Raw genomic sequence first — 22,131 nt, forward strand, 5'->3', positions numbered from 1 at the left:
CCAGGTGAAGCCTGTTGGACCTCTGTTATGGTAAGATCCCAGGTGAAGCCGGTCTGGACCTCTGTTATGGTAACATCCCAGGTGAAGCCTGTTGGACCTCTGTTATGGTAACATCCCAGGTGAAGCCTGTTGGGACCTCTGTTATGGTAACATCCCAGGTGAAGCCTGTTGGGACCTCTGTTATGGTAACATCCCAGGTGAAGCCTGTTGGACCTTTGTTATGGTGACATCCCAGGTGAAGCCTGTTGGACCTCTGTTATGGTAACATCCCAGGTGAAGCCTGTTGGGACCTCTGTTATGGTAACATCCCAGGTGAAGCCTGTTGGACCTCTGTTATGGTAACATCCCAGGTGAAGCCTGTCTGGACCTCTGTTATGGTAACATCCCAGGTTAAGCCTGTCTGGACCTCTGTTATGGTAACATCCCAGGTGAAGCCGGTCTGGACCTCTGTTATGGTAACATCCCAGGTGAAGCCTGTCTGGACCTCTGTTATGGTAACATCCCAGGTGAAGCCTGTTGGACCTCTGTTATGGTGACATCCCAGGTGAAGCCTGTTGGACCTCTGTTATGGTAACATCCCAGGTGAAGCCGGTCTGGACCTCTGTAATGGTAACATCCCAGGTGAAGCCGGTCTGGACCTCTGTAATGGTAACATCCCAGGTGTTGGAACCGCTTTTCAGATTTTGCTCGGTGTCATGGTAATTATGACTCACACTTTGGTAGTCAATACTTACCATGTCCATTATTAAAATAGGATTTCCTGCATATAGAAATGACAGTTTTTGTTTTCAACATTCATCACAGGTAACTTAAACTCTATTGTTATTCAAACAGTTGAGAGTATTTGTCTCCTAAGCAGATTCTTCAGTATCATTGTCACTTCAGAGCTGTGTGGGTTTTACAGATGGCAGAGAAAAGCAGAGCACCAGTGTGAGACTATTACATGGAATTGGCACCAGGGAAAGCAAGGTGTCTTATTTGTGATAAAGATGTAAGCATGGGGTCAGCAACGGCTAAATAAAAAAATACCACCAACCTGTGGAATCACCTTAAAAACACGCATCCAAAAGACCATCATTTGTGGTATATTAAGTTCAAATAAAAGTGTTCATTGTTCATTCAGTATTGTTGCAGTTGTCATTATTACAAAAATGTATATATATATATATATCTACATTTAAAAAATTGTCTGATTAATCGGCATCAGCCTTTTCTTGTCTTCCAATAATCGGTATCGACGTTGAGAAATCATTATCGGTCGACCTTCAGTTCAGATCATAACATTGTTCAGATCATCACAGTCTACAAACAGCGACTGCAGCAAGAGAAGGCCAAAATAAGAAACTCCTGAAGCTACTGAAGCCCTCCAGGACTGTTTCCAGTCCACTGACTGATGGACAGCGCCAACGACCTGGAAGAGGCAGCGGATACTGGCTCTGAGTACAGTACATCAGTTTCTGTGAGGATCTCGTTGTTCCCAAAAAGAAAGACGACATCTTCCCAATAATAAACCGTGGGTGAATCAGGAATGAAAAAAACTCCTAAAAAAAATCATATGGTCCAGATGGAGTCAGCAACAAGGCAATCTGGACATGTGCAGACCAGCTCGCACTACCATTCCAGAAGCTGTTCCAGCTGTCACTGGAAAGCGGGATAATTCCAGACTTATGGAAAAAGTTGCGGATTGTCAAAAAAAATACATCAGGCCAAAGGTAAAGAACAACGTAGCCCTGACATACAGTATGTATTGTCCTCTAAATATCTTCTCACTGGTGTCTCATCCCAACTAGATCCAAACCAGTTCACCTACCGTGCCTCCAGGGGCATTGATGATGCGTTACTGGTCATGCTGAACAACATCTACGATGACTTAGAAAAGGCAAATAGCCAAGTGAAAATTGTATTTATTGACTTCAGTAACACCTACTGGTGGGGTGGATAAGCTGGTGAACTTTGGTGTCAACTCTCTACTGATCAAGTGGACTAATAGTTTCCTTGTGAACCGCACTCAACAAGTGAAGTTTAACTCCGCCATCTCCACATCTAGAACGGTGAATATGGGAACCCCGCAAGGTTGCGTACTTTCACCAATCCTGTACACCAGTGGAGGCTGCTGAGGGGAGGACGGCTCATAATAATGTCTGGAACGGAGCAAATGGAATGGCATCAAACCATATGTTTGATGTATTCGATACCATTCCACTGACTCCGCTTCACGAGCCGGCCTCCCCAGTTAAGGTGCCACCAACCTCCTGTGCTGTACACACTGTACACAAACGATTGTCACGCCTCTGACCCAGCCCACAAATTCTTTGAATATGCAGATGACACTGCTGTTATAGGGTTTCCTCCACCCAGACCAAACGTCTCTTGAAGGTTTTAACAGGGAAATAGTGCGCAGATAGCCTTCTTGAAATAAACACTAAGAAAACAAAAGAGATGGAAACTGATGTTGAAAGGAAGAAAAATGCACTAACGTCTACTAAGATCAACAGGAATCACTCCATAGAGTGACCACATAAATACCTGGGAATATAAATAGACAATACATTGAAATTCAATGCCCGAGCCCTGGCAAAGCAAAGAAACTGCAACAGAGAATGTTAATGTTGATCGCCATATCCTACAGATGTTTTACAAATCTGTCCTGCAGAGTGTTCTGTCTTTTGGTTTGATATACAAGACCAAGTCATGCTTTAGCACTTGATCAAGACGGCAGGAAGGGTAATTGTTATAGACCAAGGATGAGCCACCAGCCTGTGAACAAACCTCATCCTCCAAACACTTGAAAGCATGTTACAGGACAGTACCCATCCCCTTCACTCAAACCTCTGTCATAACAGCAGCTGGACAAGGGGAAGGAGACTCCTTCAAAAGAACTTCAGAACAGATAGATATGGGCACTCTTTTATTCCGACGGCCATTAGGCTCTACCATGCATAGTCTATTGGTCCCTTGAGTGTACAGCATATTGCACTTTCACTGTAAATATGTGGGCTATCACACTTTCAAATTCATTTTATTGTGCATTATTCTGTGTTTTTATGTTTTATGTCCGGTCTTTTTAAGCACACGACCAAATGAATTTCCCCCGGTGGGATAATAAAGTTGACATGAATCTGAAATTGTCCACTCACTCATAAATTGGAACATCCATATACTCACTCACTGTATACACAGACAGCCCCGGTACACTGTATGTACACAGTGTTACATGAGGTACTTACTTTATTCTGATTACAAAAATACACAAACACAGTGTTTAATAAAAGGAACCCAACATAGTCTTAGATCAGAGATATGTGTGTGTGTGTGTGTGTGTGTGTGTGTGTGTGTGTGTGTGTGTGTTGTGTACAGTAGGTGGATGTTGATACAGCAGCCTGCCTGTCACCATATTGATGTTCAGAGAGATATGTCCCTGTCTCTCTACTCCGATCTGTCACTATAGCGACTAACCCAGTGACAGCCACATTGACCTATCAGTGTTTCTAGCTGTCAGGGGAGGAGGGGACTGGGAGGGACCAACACGCCTCTCCAACCTCCTGGGCTGCGACAGCGATAGAACGATAAAGCGATCGAGAGAGAAAGAGAGAGATAGACAGAGAGAAAGAAATGTAAACTATGAATATTCACCTTGCACTTTGTCTCCTGTACCTCATAGTCAAGAAGTAGCAATCACACACGAGGAGCTGAATTCAACATAACCATACTCTCACACACTATGGTGTGTATCAGTGTGTTTGTGTGTTCCTCCCTGTCTCCTGCCTGCTGAGCATCAGTATTAGTCGTATTGATGTATGTGTTAAAGCAGCAGAGAGGAGCTCAGAGACAGACACAGTGAAATCCCTTTTGGTGGGCCCCTCTGCTAAGGCAGGATCGATACACACACGTATACACACACTGATGGAGGGTCCCAATAGCTTCGCTATCAATTCTCATTTCATCTACTACCAGTGAACACACCTACAGTAGTTAGAAACACACACACATGGCCCCCCTCAGGGCAGGAGCTATCAGTTGGATCTCAGCATGATAGATCACTGCAGTTGTGGTGAAGTTCACACTGTACCATTAACCACACCAACACGCTCGTAAACACACCCACGTATGCTCATAATGGATTATTGGTCAAAGAAACATTCACTTCAGGACAATACAGACATGAAGCTCATTCAGGGGTAGACAAACAGGCTAAGTGCTCTTCAATAAGTCTCCTTCTGTGAGTGTAGGCCTACCTTTATGTGTGTTCAGTACAGACCTTCAGTACAGTCTGATAGATTCTCTCTCCCTCTCTCCTCTCTCATCCCCAGCCACTGTGTCTCCATTCAGTAGTGTTTCAGAGTCATTGAGACAAAGGGATTTAATACAGAATGGGGCTCTCTAACATCATTCATCATAACCACCACTTTGGCTGAAAGCGGTAGAGAATATAGAGAGGAAAGGGAAAGAGAGAAGAGAGGTCTTAAAGTTGTAGCCTTTATAGGGGGAGGAGAGGTCCTAAAGTTGTAGTCTTTATAGGGAGAGGAGAGGTCCTAGAGTTGTAGTCTTTATAGGGAGAGGAGAGGTCCTAGAGTTGTAGTCTTTATAGGGGGAGGAGAGGTCCTAAAGTTGTAGTCTTTATAGGGAGAGGAGAGGTCCTAGAGTTGTAGTCTTTATAGGGAGAGGAGAGGTCCTAGAGTTGTAGTCTTTATAGGGAGAGTAGAGATACTAGAGTTGTAGTCTTTATAGGGAGAGGAGAGGTCCTAGAGTTGTAGTCTTTATAGGGAGAGGAGAGGTCCTAGAGTTGTAGTCTTTATAGGGGGAGGAGAGGTCCTAGAGTTGTAGTCTTTATAGGGAGAGGAGAGGTCCTAGAGTTGTAGTCTTTATAGGGAGAGGAGAGGTCCTAGAGTTGTAGTCTTTATAGGGAGAGGAGAGGTCCTAGAGTTGTAGTCTTTATAGGGAGAGGAGAGGTTCTAGAGTTGTAGTCTTTATATGGAGAGGGGAGGTCCTATACAGTGCCTTGCGAAAGTATTCGGCCCCCTTGAACTTTGCGACCTTTTGCCACATTTCAGGCTTCAAACATAAAGATATAAAACTGTATTTTTTTGTGAAGAATCAACAACAAGTGGGACACAATCATGAAGTGGAACGACATTTATTGGATATCACACACGTGTGATTCTTCACCAAAAAATACAGTTTTATATCTTTATGTATGAAGCCTGAAATGTGGCAAAAGGTCGCAAAGTTCAAGGGGGCCGAATACTTTCGCAAGGCACTGTAGTTGTGGTCTTTATATGGAGAGGAGAGGTCCTAGAGTTGTAGTCTTTATAGGTAGAGGAGAGGTCCTAGAGTTGTAGTCTAAATAGGGAGAGCAGATGTCCTAGAGTTGTAGTATTTATATGGAGAGGAGAGGTTCTAGAGTTGTAGTCTTTATATGGAGAGGGGAGGTCCTAGAGTTGTAGTCTTTATATGGAGAGGAGAGGTCCTAGAGTTGTAGTCTTTATAGGGAGAGGAGAGGTCCTAGAGTTGTAGTCTTCATAGGGAGAGGAGAGGTCCTTGAGTTGTAGTCTTTATATGGAGAGGAGAGGTCCTAGAGTTGTAGTCTTTATATGGAGAGGAGAGGTCCTAGAGTTGTAGTCTTTATAGGGAGAGGAGAGGTCCTAGAGTTGTAGTCTTTATAGGGAGAGGAGAGGTCCTAGAGTTGTAGTCTTTATATGGAGAGGAGAGGTCCTAGAGTTGTAGTCTTTATAGGGAGAGGAGAGGTCCTAGAGTTGTAGTCTTTATAGGGAGAGGAGAGGTCCTAGAGTTGTAGTCTTTATATGGAGAGGAGAGGTCCTAGAGTTGTAGTCTTAATAGGGAGAGGAGAGATCCTAGAGTTGTAGTCTTTATAGGGAGAGGAGAGATCCTAGAGTTGTAGTCTTTATAGGGAGAGGAGAGGTCCTAAAGTTGTAGTCTTTATAAGGAGAGGAGAGGTCCTAAAGTTGTAGTCTTTATAGGGAGATGAGAGGTTCTAGAGTTGTGGTCTTTATAAGGAGAGGAGAGGACCTAGTGTTGTAGTCTTTATAGGGAGAGGAGAGGTCCTAACGTATGAACACGCTGTCAGTCTTTATAGGGAGAGGAGAGGTGCTAGAGTTGTAGTCTTTATAGGGAGAGGAGAGGTGCTAGAGTTGTAGTCTTTATAGGGAGAGTAGAGATACTAGAGTTGTATTCTTTATAGGGAGAGTAGAGGACCTCTTTAATAGTGGCTCTATGGTCTGGAAACATCCATCACAGGCTACAAGACATCTGAAGAGAGGGCACAAGCACACGTACAGACACACAAACGCACACACACACACACACACACAGTCCCCCCGGCGACCCCCTGTAATGACAGAGTGAGGTGACGGAGTGAAAGGCCTTCTGATGGATGGATTGGCTTTAATCACATTTAATCAGCTACGTCCTGGAATAGTGATGAACAGCCCTTTCACTGGGAGAGAAAGGCCAGAGAGAGAGAGAGAGAGAGAGAGAGAGAGAGAGAGACTAAAAAGAAGAGAGAGAGGAGAAAACACTAAACTTCAATCCCACCAAACTATTCAACATGTAACTGAATCAGAGTGTTAGGTTCAAGTAACAACTCAACACAACACCAGGTGTTAAGTGGAGATGTGTGCTCCTCTACACCTCACACTACATGCTGCTGCAATGTCAACCACCACATAACCAGGGGGAGGCCTAGCCCTGGGAGAGAGACTTGACTGGCCTCCTCACGCTCACTCTCTTCCCCGTTCCTCATCCCCTCTCTCCTAGACCATAGCCCCTGCCCTGGAAGGTGACAGGGAACTGATGGCTGGGTTAGCGGGAGTAGGGAGGAGGCCCGAAGGGTTGATGGGCTGTAGGGCTGATGGGTTAGGGGCTAGTATGGAGGAGGCTGTAGGGCTGATGGGTTAGGGGCTAGTACGGAGGAGGCTGTGGGGCTGATGGGTTAGGGGCTAGTACAGAGGAGGCTGTAGGGCTGATGGGTTAGGGGCCAGTACAGAGGAGGCTGTGGGGCTGATGGGTTAGGGGCCAGCAGGGAAGAGGCTGGAGCTGAGGACAATATTGTTACAGTCAAGCTGAGCACTGGATGAATGGGCTGAGGAAAGCATGGGGCAACTGGAATGTCCCCCTACTGGGTCCACACATGGTGATTCGCTCTGGCCCCATGAGCGTGCAAAACACACACACACACACACGCGCACACACACACACACACACACACACACACACACACACAATCGGACACAAACACAACCAAACACACAAACCCCCTACAGCACCCCTGCCAGCTGGACAATGAGAGAAAGGGGCCTCCCTTTAGTGGCTCCCACAGAACCAGAGAACCCTGTCAGAGAACGTTGTGCTTCCTGAACCTGGGAAAACCCAACTAGAACAGCTTACACAGTCCAACGATAGAACTATAGAGTTGAACAGGCAAATGGCTGTAGATTTCATAGTTCAGTAGCAGAGCTATGTTACACACTCCAATGTAGAGGTCAGAACTGTGGGTTACTGCTCTACTCGCTCCCTCAATAGGAAAACAGGAATGCTACGGTTTGGTATGTTCCACATGGCACAACAGCCTCCCTATTTTCTCCCTTCCAATTTTTCCCCCTTTCCCATAACTCATGTTCTCGTGCCAGTGAGACTGTTCTCCTCTTCTTTAATGTTTTTATAGAGCCATAAATAAATGGTACATTAATGGCTCCAGTGTGGCTGATGGAGAGGAGAGGAGGAGTGGAGTGTAGGGGTGTGAAAGTTTAAATTACATTGGGATCATTAACATGAAAAAAAAAGAAAAATTACCGAAATATATGTAGCAAAAAAAAATGTTGATTCACAGTGCAGTTATCACGAAACTACCACTACCAAACAGGTCGGAAACATCATGACAAAGGGAACATGTTTAAACAAGTACCTAATACAACAACCCTGTAACATTAGTTATTTGCCACGGATGTCAAACGCTATGCACATCATCGTCGTTAACAGTTGAAAAATGCCAGAGACTGAGACAGGGAAGTGACAGTCCTGAATGGCAATACTTTTACAAGTTAAATGAGAAGGTGGTGAAATAAATGCGAACTGTGGCAGTACAGGTGGAATGCGTAACCATCTGAAAGGGAGGCACCGTGACTCAACCCGTTGCTGGCAGCAGTCCCTTGTGATAAGGGACGGAGTGAGAAAAGCACAGTGCTGATTAGAGAAATGATTGTAGCTGATATGCAGCCATCGTCAATGGTCGAGGATGTTGTCTTCACTGCCCTGATGCCTGAACACATATCTAGAACCAGACTATTAGATGCAATATGGAAAAACCGGGACGGCCTGGATGGAGAAATTGCTCTGCAAGCGTCAGCCCTCAAACACCATAAGGGGCATTAACAACAGATTGTTGGAGGTCTATGAACACGCGGTCATACATCACTGCAACAAGCCATCACATTGATGAGACGTGGGACATGAAGTCACATGTACTGACACATGGAGGAGAGACACAGCAGAAAACCTAACGGCATTAACTACCATCGTTGCTGAGTGGGCGACAATAGTAAGGCGAGTGCCGTCTGGTAAGTAGCCAGAACTGCAGTACATTGATAGATTTAACTGCATTGACGCCTAGTGGTCATATCTGGATCATATCTGAATTGTGAATTCACGTCATTTTACGATTTTCTCTTATCGTTTAAACAATGAAAAAAAATGCAGTTAAAATATTAAGAACAATTTTACAAATGCCATATCCCTAGTGGAGTGATAGATGGCATCATTACAACACAGCACAGCTCACTTAGCGGAACTGTTGGCTTTGTGCTTTTCTATTGAAGTACTCCTGACTTTCCCCATTGACTAATCCCTAACCTTACCACCCACCCACACGGAGGGAGGCATCATTTTAATTAGCTCATTTACACTGTGTTATTGTTCAAACACCTGCAGACGATTATTTGCTGCGTGTCAGTGAGAAGAAAAGCGAAGAGAGGATAAGTGTTGGTGATAATCACCATTGATCCCCAGTATGGAGCCGGCATCACATCACAGCACCACTGTTCTCAACGCTCAGGGAGGATTTAGAAAGGGACCAAACACACCTCCTGAAGATGAGATAACTTCCAGCCTGGACACTGCTGTAGAGCGGGCCATGTATATCAATACACTGTCAAACACACAGGCCATAGTAGTGGACACATACTCACAAGTACAGAAAGACATATACATAAATGGAGCGAGAGACACACACATCTCTCTCAGCATAGCAAATCAGCAGTGATCATCTCATGGCAGTAACTTTTCAGCTGGGGCAGAGGCAGGCTCAAACTGACAGATGAAATTATATTCATTCAGTTGAATAAAACATCAGTAATCAAAAGAGCTATGCAACCATGATTAATATATGACATTGTAATTAACACCTTAGTTTCTATATAATTATATGCAGGGATAGCGTGTGTGTGTGTGTGTGAGAGAGACAAGCTCTCAGTCTCAATGCAGAATCAGAAGTTCATCCAAATTCTCCAAACGTCAAATTTGAAAGTTAAGGGTTAAGTTTAGGCACTCATTCTGAATGTTTAAGGTAAGGGTTAAGGTTAAAGTGTCCACGACTGGGATTGAACACACACCCTTCTGACCCAGAGTCATGGGATTATCCCCACTCACCATCCACATCCACAAAACTCTAGCACAGCGGTCACCAACCGGTCCATCTCTTTCTGTAAATAATAAACTACGATGAAGCCTTGCATTCTCATGTCTTTTTGTTGTTTAGTTCTGTTGTCGGTAGGTGCACTTCATTCAGCAGACCTAGTGCTGGGAAGACAAAGTGTTCCCATTTTGAACCATTTCATGTGTCTGAAGGTAGAACTCCACCTACCAGGCAGGGCCAGAGAGCAAATGAAGTGCACCTATAGGCCTACCACTGGGCAATCAGATAGCTCAGATTCAAATCAAATCGAAATCAAATCAAATTGTATTTGTCACATGCGCCGAATACAACAAGTGTAGACTTTACAGTGAAATGCTTACTTACAAGCCCTTAACCAACAGTGCAGTTCAAGAAGAACATATTTACCAAGTAGACTAAAATAAAAAGTTATAATAAAAGTAACACAATAAGAATAACGAGGCCTCAGTGGTGGTCGGTGCCGTTTAAGATGAGGGAGGATGACTGTCATTTATATTCCATTCACCCAGCTCAAAGTAACATTGATAGGTTGAGGCTACTACATGAGGTTGTTACAACCTAGCCTATGAATGAAAGCTTACAACGTTGAGAGAATTTTGAGTAATCAAGGTAACATTTGAACATATTGGCCATGTTCTGTTATAATCTCCACCCGGCACCCCACATAGCCTGGTTCCTCTCTAGGTTTCTTCCTAGGTTTTGGCCTTTCTAGGGAGTTGTTCCTAGCCACTGTGCTTCTACACCTGCATTGCTTGCTGTTTGGGGTTTTAGGCTGGGTTTCTGTACAGCACTTTGAGATATCAGCTGATGTACGAAGGGCTATATAAATACATTTGATTATATTTGATTTGAACAGACAGTGCCACATTCAATACTGCCTGCCTTGCACTCTCTTGCCTGCATCTAGCTGATATAGTGTGTAATCATCAGTCCAACATTTGCAAACAAGAGTTTCTATTGGACAAATGCAGGTATGTTGATTCCAGTTTAGTTCCGTTTGCTTCCATTAAAGAAATGTTTTTCATCAAAATTGGCTCAATGCCTGATCACACTCAAACACAGTTCACTTTCATAACAGCCACATACAAACAGCTCATAGTATATATATATATATATATATATACTGTATATATATATTTCCTTCTCGCATCTATCTATGCGCTCTTCTCCTCTCACCTTTTCTCCTCTGCTTGTGGACTTCAGTGCACAACACAACTTCCCAAGCCAAACATTTCTATCATGACCGCTAACCGCTACACACAACCTACATCATTGTCACCTCATAGTCAACATAGCTACTAGAACTAACGCATTACTAAACCCGCTACAATCATGCTGTACAATGTACATTAAGCAACAAGAAGTTTAGCAGTTACACTGGCGGGCCACAGTGGCAATACATTTATAAAATCAAAAGATTACCTTGACTTGGAAGAGTTTGAATGTTGGATAGCCATAGCCAGCTAGATAACATAGCATCCCTTTCTGTTTGAGCCTGGTGTTTGAGTAGGCTAAACTAGCTAGCTGCTTTAGACTCCAGCTAAGTGAAAGTGAAAAAAAACTATACTACGAAATATAGCTAGCTCTCTCTTGCTTCTCCTTAATTTTGGAATAAATGTATTTGTTCAAAACTGTTGAACTATTGTGTTTCTCTCTCTTTGAGTAAACTGCTCACCACCTTTTATGCACTGCAGTGCTAGATTAATTATCTGATCCTTTGTCAGTTCATGCTGCAAGAGCTCTGATAGGTTGGAGGACGTCCTCCAGAAATGGTCATAATTACATAATTAAGTCTATGGAAGGGGGTGAGAACCATGAGCCTCTTAGGTTTTGTCAATGTACCCAGATGAGGACAGAGGACAGAAGCTAACTGTCCTCCGGCTACACCATGGCGCTACCCTACAGAGTGCTGTTGAGGCTACTGTAGACCTTCATTGCAAAACAGTGTGTTTTAATAAATTATTTGGTGACATGAATATATTTAGTACAGTTTTATCTAAAAAGGATAACTTTAACGTTTCAACTTTTGTTTGATTCACTGATGAGGATGGTCCTCCCCTTCCTCCTCTGAGGAGCCTTCACTGCTCAGATTACTGCCTGCAAGGTGTCCATAGGGTGTCCATAGGCTGAGCCATAGGCTGTAAAAAGAAGCCTCAAACGCACAGCAAAGTTGATACTGTGAGATGTCAAAAATGGTAAAACCATGACTTAAAAGAGATTTAATGAATACAGCAAAGAGCTGTAAGATCAGGTTTAAGTTGTTATTCAGTACTGTCAACACTTTATTCAACCCTTTTATTAGCCATAAAAGGTGCATTCTCCCTACTTCCACCCACACTAAAACCAGCAATGCAGCTGCAATGAATGAGTATAGCAGAGTGTTTTGATAAGCTTGCGTTGTTATTATTAGCGGCTTGGGTCTTTTTTAATATCAAGGAATATGTCACTTTCTCTGGTCGTAGGAGTAACAACAGGAATTGGTGCATGAGGCAAAAATAATGCGGTGCAACGAGTTTCGCCATCAGCTGGAAGACTATGTCCCCTTTTCTCAGAGGAGGGAGAGCAGAGGGATGGTGAGTCGGGTGAGAGGCAGCCTCACCTGCTCTTTCCCTCCCCTCAGACTGACAAACAGTCCAGTACATTTTTTAAAACTAATTATTATGCTCACTCAGCGCTGCCTCACATGTTATACAACAAATGATCTACTACCAGTGTGATGATATTCCTACAATTATCTACAAATATCATTTCAAAGTGGTCTGAGAAGAACAACACTGGCAGGGCAATTCAAGCATAGCCGATATACAGTGATAATGCATTGGGCCTATAGCCTACTGCACAAACCTCATTGCTACAGAACTGTTTTTAATAGGTTAATGTTGCATAAGCTGTTTTTAATTGGTTAATGTTGCATAAGCTTATGATTAAGTGATGTTTAAAAAAACATCTGAGTGGTAGATCTGAGCGGTAGATCTGAGTGGTAGATCTGAGCGGTAGATCTGAGCGGTAGATCTGAGCGGTAGATCTGAGCGGTAGATCTGAGCGGTAGATCTGAGCGGTAGATCTGAGCGGTAGATCTCGGCTTGCTTTTGGCGACTATTGTTCTAGCAAAACGCAAGCCTACTTGATGGTAATAGCGCTCACTGTTGTCCCTAGTGGCCGGTTTTGAAGGCAATTCCCGACATCAGAACATGGGTAGATGTCCAATTTTGACGTCAATCTTGAACTATCTCCCTGGTGTGTGTGTGTGTGTGTGTGTGTGTGTGTGTGTGTGTGTCAATCAGACAGTAGCATGGTAAGTACATACAGATGATAGTTAGCAGGCTGTAACCTTTTAGGTCCTATTTAAATGTAAATCAATGGATGAATTGGAGCTTCCTCGTTAAGACTGCAGAGTCATCAACACCACCTACACCAATTACCCTGTCAACGAGCTGTCACCATAACAACGCAATATGACATGAGACAAGAACACACACACACACGCACATACCACGATAGCTACACACACCAGTACACACAAGAGGAGCTACAGTGCGGCAGGAATGAAAAGGTGAAGCAATTCATTTGAAAGGAGTGAAGTAGAGAAGAGAGGAACTGTTAGACCAGGGAGTAAACTACAATTCTCTCCCCTTGACAAATGCCTTCCACCCTGGACTTGAACAGGCAGAGGTGAAAATGCATCTGGGGGTGGAAGAATTCCTCTTGGACATTCCTCCCTGGCATTTAGTTCTCCATGTCTGCCCCCTCACCCTCAGTTGTGTGTCGTATGGACCCATCTCACATACAGTGTCCGCTGTTAAAGGTCAGTGCTCATCTGTGCATCATCTCAACCTTTAAAGGTTGGCCTCCTATGCCCCTCTATAACTGCCAGACACTTCACAGACAAGAGAGAGAGAGAGAGAGAGACAGAGAGAGAGAGAGAGAGAGAGAGAGAGAGAGAGACAGAGAGAGAGAGAGAGAGAGAGAGAGAGAGAGAGACAGAGAGAGAGAGAGAGAGAGAGAGAGAGACCCACACAGAAAGACAACAGATGGAGGGAGAGACATTGTGTATGACTGTGTAAGAGAGAAGGTATAGATCTCAGGGTCAGTCGTGGGGTGATAGTCACAAAGGCAGAGCTGCTGTATAGAGCCATGTCACAACGTTTTGCTCAAGGTCCAGGAGAGATGGAGAGATAGAAGGAAGGAAAAAGGGGAGGACTCAATAGAGAGGGACGTGAAACAGCTTAATTCTGAAGAGGATCTACCAAGAAATAGATCTAAAATAACCACTAAATCTCTCCTTAGAAGACCTTCAGTCCAGGGTTATGTTCATTGCCTCTAGTCCAGGGTTGTGTTCATTACCTTTAGTCCAGGGTTATGTTCATTACCTCTAGTCCAGGGTTATGTTCATTACCTCTAGTCCAGGGTTATGTTCATTACCTCTAGTCCAGGGATATGTTAATTACCTCTAGTCCAGGGTTATGTTAATTACCTCTAGTCCAGGGTTATGGTCATTACCTCTAGTCCACAGTTATGTTAATTACCTCTAGTCCAGGGTTATGTTAATTACCTCTAGTCCAGGGTTATGTTCATTACCTCTAGTCCAGGGTTATGTTCATTACCTCTAGTCCAGGGTTATGTTCATTACATCTAGTCCAGGGTTATGTTCATTACCTCTAATCCAGGGTTATGTTCATTAGGTGACGATACCTGAGGTTATCCAGAACATTCCATTTTATTTACAGTTTCAAAGCTTTGTCTCTCATTTATTCTTACTGAACACAGTCATGTTGTTTCTGACTCAGAGAGAGAGAGTGTGGTTCTTGTCTCTCCTCCACCATCCCTCCATCCTTTCTTCCCCAGATCTATCCTCCTCCATCCCATCTTCCCCAGATCTCTCCACCTCCATCCCATCTTCCCAAGATCTCTCCTCCTCCATCCCATCTTCCCCAGATCTCTCCTCATCCATCCCCTCTTCCCCAGATCTCTCCTCCTTCATCCCTTTTCCCCAGATCTCTCCTCCTCCATCCCATCTTCCCCAGATCTCTCCTCCTCCATCCCATCTTCCCCAGATCTCTCCTCCTCCATCCCATCTTCCCCAGATCTCTCCTCATCCATCCCCTCTTCCCCAGATCTCTCCTCCTTCATTCCTTTTCCCCAGATCTCTCCTCCTTCATCCCTTTTCCCCAGATCTCTCCTCCTTCATCCCTTTTCCCCAGATCTCTCCTCCTCCATCCCCTCTTCCCCAGATCTCTCCTCCTTCATCCATTTTCCCCTAGATCTCTCCTCCTTCATCCCTTTTCCCCCAGATCTCTCCTCCTTCATCCCTTTTTCCTCAGGTTGACCAGTCTCCACACATGGCTGGTCTGGGCATGCTCTGTTGTGTTTGGCATTCAGACTGGAGAGACGGCTAAAGGCCTGATCACTGAGGCTTGACCGGCTTTAATCAGCTGAGGACACGCACACCCCCACACCCTCACACACACACACTGCTCTCCCCAGAGTGATGCATGTACTGAGGAACTAACTGCATCCTTGGGTCGTACTTGTTTTCCGGCTGGTGGAGGCAAAAGGAAAGGTCTCTCCTCTCGTTTATTCTGTGATCTGTCCCTTCCTCCACAATTCAGCGTGACGGTGACATTTTCCCCCTCCTGCTGATTGGACAGAGTGGGGTGTGTGACACCACCACACTGTCACACGGAGAGACGTGTCCTCTCACCATGGAGGTCATCATGTCTTTCTCTTTCTCCCTCTATCCCATGGCTCCACCTCACTGCCTACGTTCTTTTCACACACAGATCCCAGTGGAGCGTTACCTACAGACCTCATTTAAAGATTTAGGAGACAAACAATACAACCAGCACAGTTCTCACAGCAAGGACAAGGACACACACACACATATCTGAAACTGCAGTGAGTTGGAAGTGGGGTTTGACATTGCCAGCTGAGGGATACAGTACTGTAGAATGTTACTTCTGCTCTCAGCTCTCCATCTGTAACCCTGATGCATATTCTGATTAATGGTTGTTGAAGCGCCAACCTAAAACGGACATCGCTAAGCAACATTTCCTGCTGGTTGCTTACCTCAACATTTCTCTATAAACCAGACATCCACGTTCCAGAAATACAGGCCTCACAGGGGCAATACAGGCAGAGGAGGATTCACAAGCCCTGCAGCCTCAATGGACTGCTAGTTAATAACAGTCCTGTCAGAAATCACACAGCAGACAATCAGAGCTACAGAGGCCTCCCTTGTCTCCCCCTTACCTCCCCCTGTCTCCCACGTACCTCCCCTGTGTTTATCAGATAGAGCCGGTCTCCCCCTGTTCTGGGTGAGTGTGAGGTTGTGTCCTGCTGTCACAGCTACTACACTCTCATCCATCTCTGTCACCCCCCCTCTACCCTGCGCCCCACCCAGGACTGGGGGTCCCCCCAAACAAACACCCCTACATTTCTATCTCAAACCCCTCCATCTATCTCCTTCTACCCTCTACACCCCCCATCCAGCCTTCTCCTTCTCCTTCTCCCCCCTCCATCAACCCTCTCCTGTGTTGGGGCTGCATTCCTTGCCTGTGGTTAGCAGCTTTGAAGTCAGCAGCACCAGAGCAGCAGAGCCTGCTGTAGAGAGGTAGAACTTGGCCCACTGTCTAGAACCAAGCCCAGCCCCAAGCCAAGCCCCAATCCCAGCCCCAAGCCCAGCCCCAATCCCAGCACCAAGCCCAGCCCCAAGCCCAGCCCCAAGCCCAGCAACAAGCCCAGCACCAAGCCCAGCACCACCCCTAAGCCCAGCACCAAGCCAGCACCAAGCCCACCCCTAAGCCCAGCACCAAGCCCACCCCTAAGCCCAGCACCAAGCCCAGCACCAAGCCCACCCCTAAGCCCAGCACCAAGCCCACCCCTAAGCCCAGCACCAAGCCCAGCACCAAGCCCACCCCTAAGCCCAGCACCAAGCCCAGCACCAAGCCCACCCCCAAGCCCAGTACCAAGCCCAGCACCAAGCCCACCCCTAAGCCCAGCACCAAGCCCAGCACCAAGCCCCCCCCTAAGCCCAGCACCAAGCCCACCCCTAAGCCCAGCACCAAGCCCACCCCTAAGCCCAGCACCCATCCCACCCCTAAGCCCAGCACCAAGCCCAGCACCAAGCCCACCCCTAAGCCCAGCACCAAGCCCACCCCTAAGCCCAGCACCAAGCCCAGCACCAAGCCCACCCCTAAGCCCAGCACCAAGCCCACCCCTAAGCCCAGCACCAAGCCCAACACCAAGCCCACCCCTAAGCCCAGCACCAAGCCCACCCCTAAGCCCAGCACCAAGCCCACCCCTAAGCCCAGCACCAAGCCCAGCACCAAGCCCAGCACCAAGCCCAGCACCAAGCCCACCCCTAAGCCCAGCACCCATCCCACCCCTAAGCCCAGCACCAAGCCCAGCACCAAGCCCACCCCTAAGCCCAGCACCAAGCCCACCCCTAAGCCCAGCACCAAGCCCAGCACCAAGCCCACCCCTAAGCCCAGCACCAAGCCCACCCCTAAGCCCAGCACCAAGCCCAACACCAAGCCCACCCCTAAGCCCAGCACCAAGCCCACCCCTAAGCCCAGCACCAAGCCCACCCCTAAGCCCAGCACCAAGCCCAGCACCAAGCCCAGCACCAAGCCCAGCACCAAGCCCACCCCTAAGCCCAGCACCAAGCCCAGCACCAAGCCCACCCCTAAGCCCAGCACCAAGCCCAGCACCAAGCCCAGCACCAAGCCCAGCACCAAGCCCAGCACCAAGCCTAGTCAGCCTCCTTTGGAAGATCACTTGATAAAAGATCAGCTAACAGGCTTTGGTGAAGTGAATAGGCGCTCCTGTGGTTTACGGGGCCCATGCAGGATCTGGAGACAGACAGCACTGGGGCAGGGGGCCAGGGGCCCTCACACACACGCTGATGTGGTTTGGAGACGATTGTTCTGTTTTCTCTTCCCAGTGGCGTATTCCTGGGTTAGACTGGTTGAATGGAGTCTTTAATAAAATCTCTACGTTTTGGATCTGAACTTTGTGTTATGTACTGTAGACAGCTTCTCTTTCCCTCTGGAGCCCCCCAGCCACTGCAGACTGGAGACAGTGTTGTTGCTGTGGGCTGCAAATGCTTTAATTAGTTTGCTTCAGTAGAATGGGGTTGAGAGCATTCTGAAAAGTCAAATATCTCTGGAGGGGTTTTGATATTCCTCTGTGCCTGTTGTTTATTTTCAGTGTTTTTGGCCCTCTTTCCATCTGCATTCCCCTCAAAAGCGCACACAGAGATACACACGCACACACACACACACACACACACACACACACACACACACACACACACACACACACACACAGCAGAATACATTCAGATTTAGTCTACAGTCACCGAGAGGGATTTATCTGAACTCTGTCTCAACACAACAGTCAGAGTTCTACATACGTGATGGCTGGAGGATAGTTATCGATCCGACACAGATCACTATCAATCAGTCTCCTTTACTTATGCCATGGAGAGTTGTCCTGGGGCATCAGACATTGTAGGTTCAAGGTATCCTAACGGTACAGGGCTCAGAGTATACCTAAAGCTCTTAAGGCACTAGGTACTATAATGGCACCAGGCTCAGAGTATATGAAAAGCTTTGCCTGCCAGCTGGTTGTGAGGGAGCATTTGACAGGAGACTTGAACTTGTGGAACCCTGAGCTGTAAAAAACTGCTGCTCTGATCCAGGTCCATGCTGGAGTAATCTAGGTATATTCTGTGTGATCAGGCCCATGGCAGTAATCTAGGTATATTCTGTATGATCCGGCCCATGCCAGTAATCTAGGTACATTCTGTGTGATCCGGACCATGGCAGTAATCTAGGTATATTCTGTGTGATCAGGTCCATGCTGGAGTAATCTAGGTATATTCTGTGTGATCAGGTCCATGCCAGTAATCTAGGTATATTCTGTGGGATCAGGCCCATGGCAGTAATCTAGGTATATTCTGTGTGATCAGGCCCATGGCAGTAATCTAGGTATATTTTGTGTGATCAGGCCCATGGCAGTAATCTAGGTATATTCTGTGTGATCAGGCCCATGGCAGTAATCTAGGTATATTCTGTGTGATCAGGCCCATGGAAGTAATCTAGATATATTCTGTGTGATCAGGCCCATGGCAGTAATCTAGGTATATTCTGTGTGATCAGGCCCATGGCAGTAATCTAGGTATATTTGGTGTGATCAGGCCCATGGCAGTAATCTAGGTATATTCTGTGTGATCAGGTCCATGCCAGTAATCTAGGTATATTCTGTGTGATCAGGCCCATGGCAGTAATCTAGGTATATTCTGTGTGATCAGGCCCATGGCAGTAATCTAGGTATATTCTGTGTGATCAGGTCCATGCCAGTAATCTAGGTATATTCTGTGTGATCAGGCCCATGGCAGTAATCTAGGTATATTCTGTGTGATCAGGCCCATGGCAGTAATCTAGGTATATTCTGTGTGATCAGGCCCATGGCAGTAATCTAAGTATATTCTGTGTGATCAGGCCCATGGAAGTAATCTAGATATATTCTGTGTGATCAGGCCCATGGCAGTAATCTAGGTATATTCTGTGTGGTCGGGCCCATGGCAGTAATCTAGGTATATTTTGTGTGATCAGGCCCATGGTAGTAATCTAGGTATATTCTGTGTGATCAGGCCCATGGCAGTAATCTAGGTATATTCTGTGTGATCAGGCCCATGGAAGTAATCTAGATATATTCTGTGTGATCAGGCCCATGGCAGTAATCTAGGTATATTCTGTGTGATCAGGCCCATGGCAGTAATCTAGGTATATTTGGTGTGATCAGGCCCATGGCAGTAATCTAGGTATATTCTGTGTGATCAGGCCCATGGCAGTAATCTAGGTATATTCTGTGTGATCCGGACCATGGCAGTAATCTAGGTATATTCTGTGTGATCAGGTCCATGCCAGTAATCTAGGTATATTCTGTGTGATCAGGCCCATGGCAGTAATCTAGGTATATTCTGTGTGATCAGGCCCATGGCAGTAATCTAGGTATATTCTGTGTGATCAGGCCCATGGCAGTAATCTAGGTATATTCTGTGTGATCGGACCATGGCAGTAATCTAGGTATATTCTGTGTGATCAGGCCCATGGCAGTAATCTAATATATATATATATATTCTCTGTGTGATCAGGTCCATGCCAGTAATCTAGGGATATTATATGTGTGATCAGGCCCAAGGTGGAGTAATCTAAGTATATTCTCTGTGTGTTTAGGCCCATGGTGCAGTAATCTAGGTCCATAGAAACAGTCAAACTGGGGTTTTACAACAGAAACAACCCTGGGTCAGGCACATACGTGGAGGAGAACCAGTATCCTCGTTACTGGCATGCAGTAACTGACATGCACGCTCACACTGCAAACACCACACAAGCACATGCACAGGGTGAGTCACAGGCTTTCTGATAGCTTCCATGTGGGAGCTGAGCTGACCTCGCTTTAGGAACAATATAATTCCAGGATGAAAGGGATTTGGTGAACATGGGAATGGCTGACGTCCCAGGGGGTAAGCCTTGTGTCTGTGTGTTATTGTAGGTGAGAGGGATATTTGCCCTGGCTAAGGTGTCAAACTGTAACCAGTCCAGGTTATATAGGCCAACAAATCCCAAGGACAAACACCCACTATGCTCCTGACTAGAAAAGCCTTAGTGAAAAGTTACGTTGGCTAAGGAGACCCTGCGAGACTAAACTGAAGGATCCTCAGAATTATAACTGCCTCCAATGGCAAAATGCTCTCTCCAGCTCTGGGCTCTGTGTTGGCTGGCATTTACCCAGTCTGTCAGGCCCAGGTTATACGCATACACACTTACACAAGAAAAGAGGGTTAGGGGGAGATGGACCCAGCACTAAACCAGGGTGACAGAGGAGGTCGGAGGCGCTAGCAAGAACCACAACACACACTCTACTGCAAGCACAAACTGAACCACAACACACACTCTACTGCAAGCACAAACTGAACCACAACACACACTCTACTGCAAACACAAACTGGGCTGAAGTTCAATCTAGAGAAACATTATCAATGGTGTTAACATGCGCATGCCTGTGCTTCTAGAGGTTCTGCCACTTATATAACCAGGACCAACAAACACAGTGAGCGAGGGAGTAGAGTAGGATGGTGTGTGTGCATGCTTGTTCTATCACTCCCCACCCTCTCGCTAATCGTTTTCCCCTCTGGTCTCTCTCTCTCACACAAAGAGAAAGACACACACACACACCGATTCAGGCACGCATGTTAGGCTATGATTCCATAGGACCATGAGCTATTGAGCCAGGCCTGCATCATTCTGACCGCTACAGACTATTTGGTCACTCCAGACTGCTTCAGTCCACTACTAGACCACCAAAGATCACAGCAGAGAACTAACTGCGAGTCCATTACAGTCTATTTCTGACCACTTTAGGCTACGACCGGGACGATACCAGTATGGCGATACTCGTTACTAGTATCATGGTGGATTTCACTTTCACTTCTTCAGAAAAACAGCCCTAATGTTGGAAACAAACATCAGTATGTTTAGGGACGGCAGGTAGCCTAGTGGTTAGAGCATTGGGCCAGTAACCCAAAGGTTGTTGGATTGAATCCCTGAGCTCACAAGTTAAAAATCTTTCGTTCTGCCCTTGAACAAGGCAGTTAACCCACTGTTCCCCAGTAGGCCGTCATTGTAAATAAGAATTTGTTCTTAACTGACTTAACTAGTTAAATAAAGGTAAAAAAAACAAATTATGTTGTCATCCAGAGTCACATTTATTTATTTTCAAGCACACAATATTTTACATACAGCGGGTTTCTTAAGGGACAAAGAATCTGCTTCGCGTTTTCATTTTTGCCATGGATAAAATATTGCGATACTGGCATCGTCACAGCCCTACTTCAGACCAATTCAGAAACCGCTTCAGTCCACCTCAGCGCTCCTCGATGAGGATGGAAGAGGCCCCAGTAGCTCTGTATCTGTGTGTGTGTGTGTGTTTACCTATGTTTTCTCAGAGGCAATCAGTAACCCTTTGTGTTTGACTGGGTGTACCTCCGATGCAACACAAACATGTCAGAGCCTGTATCCTTCAAACTAAAGGCCACGTGCATGAGTAAGGCCAGTGTGAGACTTCTTTGTATGCTCATGTGTGTATTAACTGTGTTTGTGTCCGCTGTGTTAGGCATGAACTCGACGGAGCTGGCATTCTGAGAGACCCAAACTGCTCAATGCACACTCACACACACAGACACACACACTAGTGCTGAACGATTAACCAACATTTTTATTTTTAGTTTTTTAAACAACTCTTTGACCAATGTCAGTTCAATTTTTTTAATTCCATTTCAGTTTTTTTTCTTTCTGCTCAATGGGCAGTTTCTCTAGAGATAAATCAGATAAAGTCTGAACTGTGAGATATAGTAGGGATCTGCATTTTCCAACAAGCCA

At 45.9% G+C, this 22,131-nt stretch overlaps 1 pseudogene; it reads left to right on the forward strand.

The window, feature by feature from the left end:
* The first annotated feature begins 1,393 nt into the window (after positions 1 to 1,393).
* LOC149984680 (uncharacterized) lies at positions 1,394 to 21,894 on the forward strand (annotated as a pseudogene).
* The last annotated feature ends 237 nt before the right edge of the window (positions 21,895 to 22,131 follow it).

This window comes from Oncorhynchus mykiss, chromosome 3 (genome assembly GCF_057628025.1).
Source record: "Oncorhynchus mykiss isolate SJ-2025 chromosome 3, ASM5762802v1, whole genome shotgun sequence".
Classification (NCBI taxonomy): domain Eukaryota; kingdom Metazoa; phylum Chordata; class Actinopteri; order Salmoniformes; family Salmonidae; genus Oncorhynchus; species Oncorhynchus mykiss.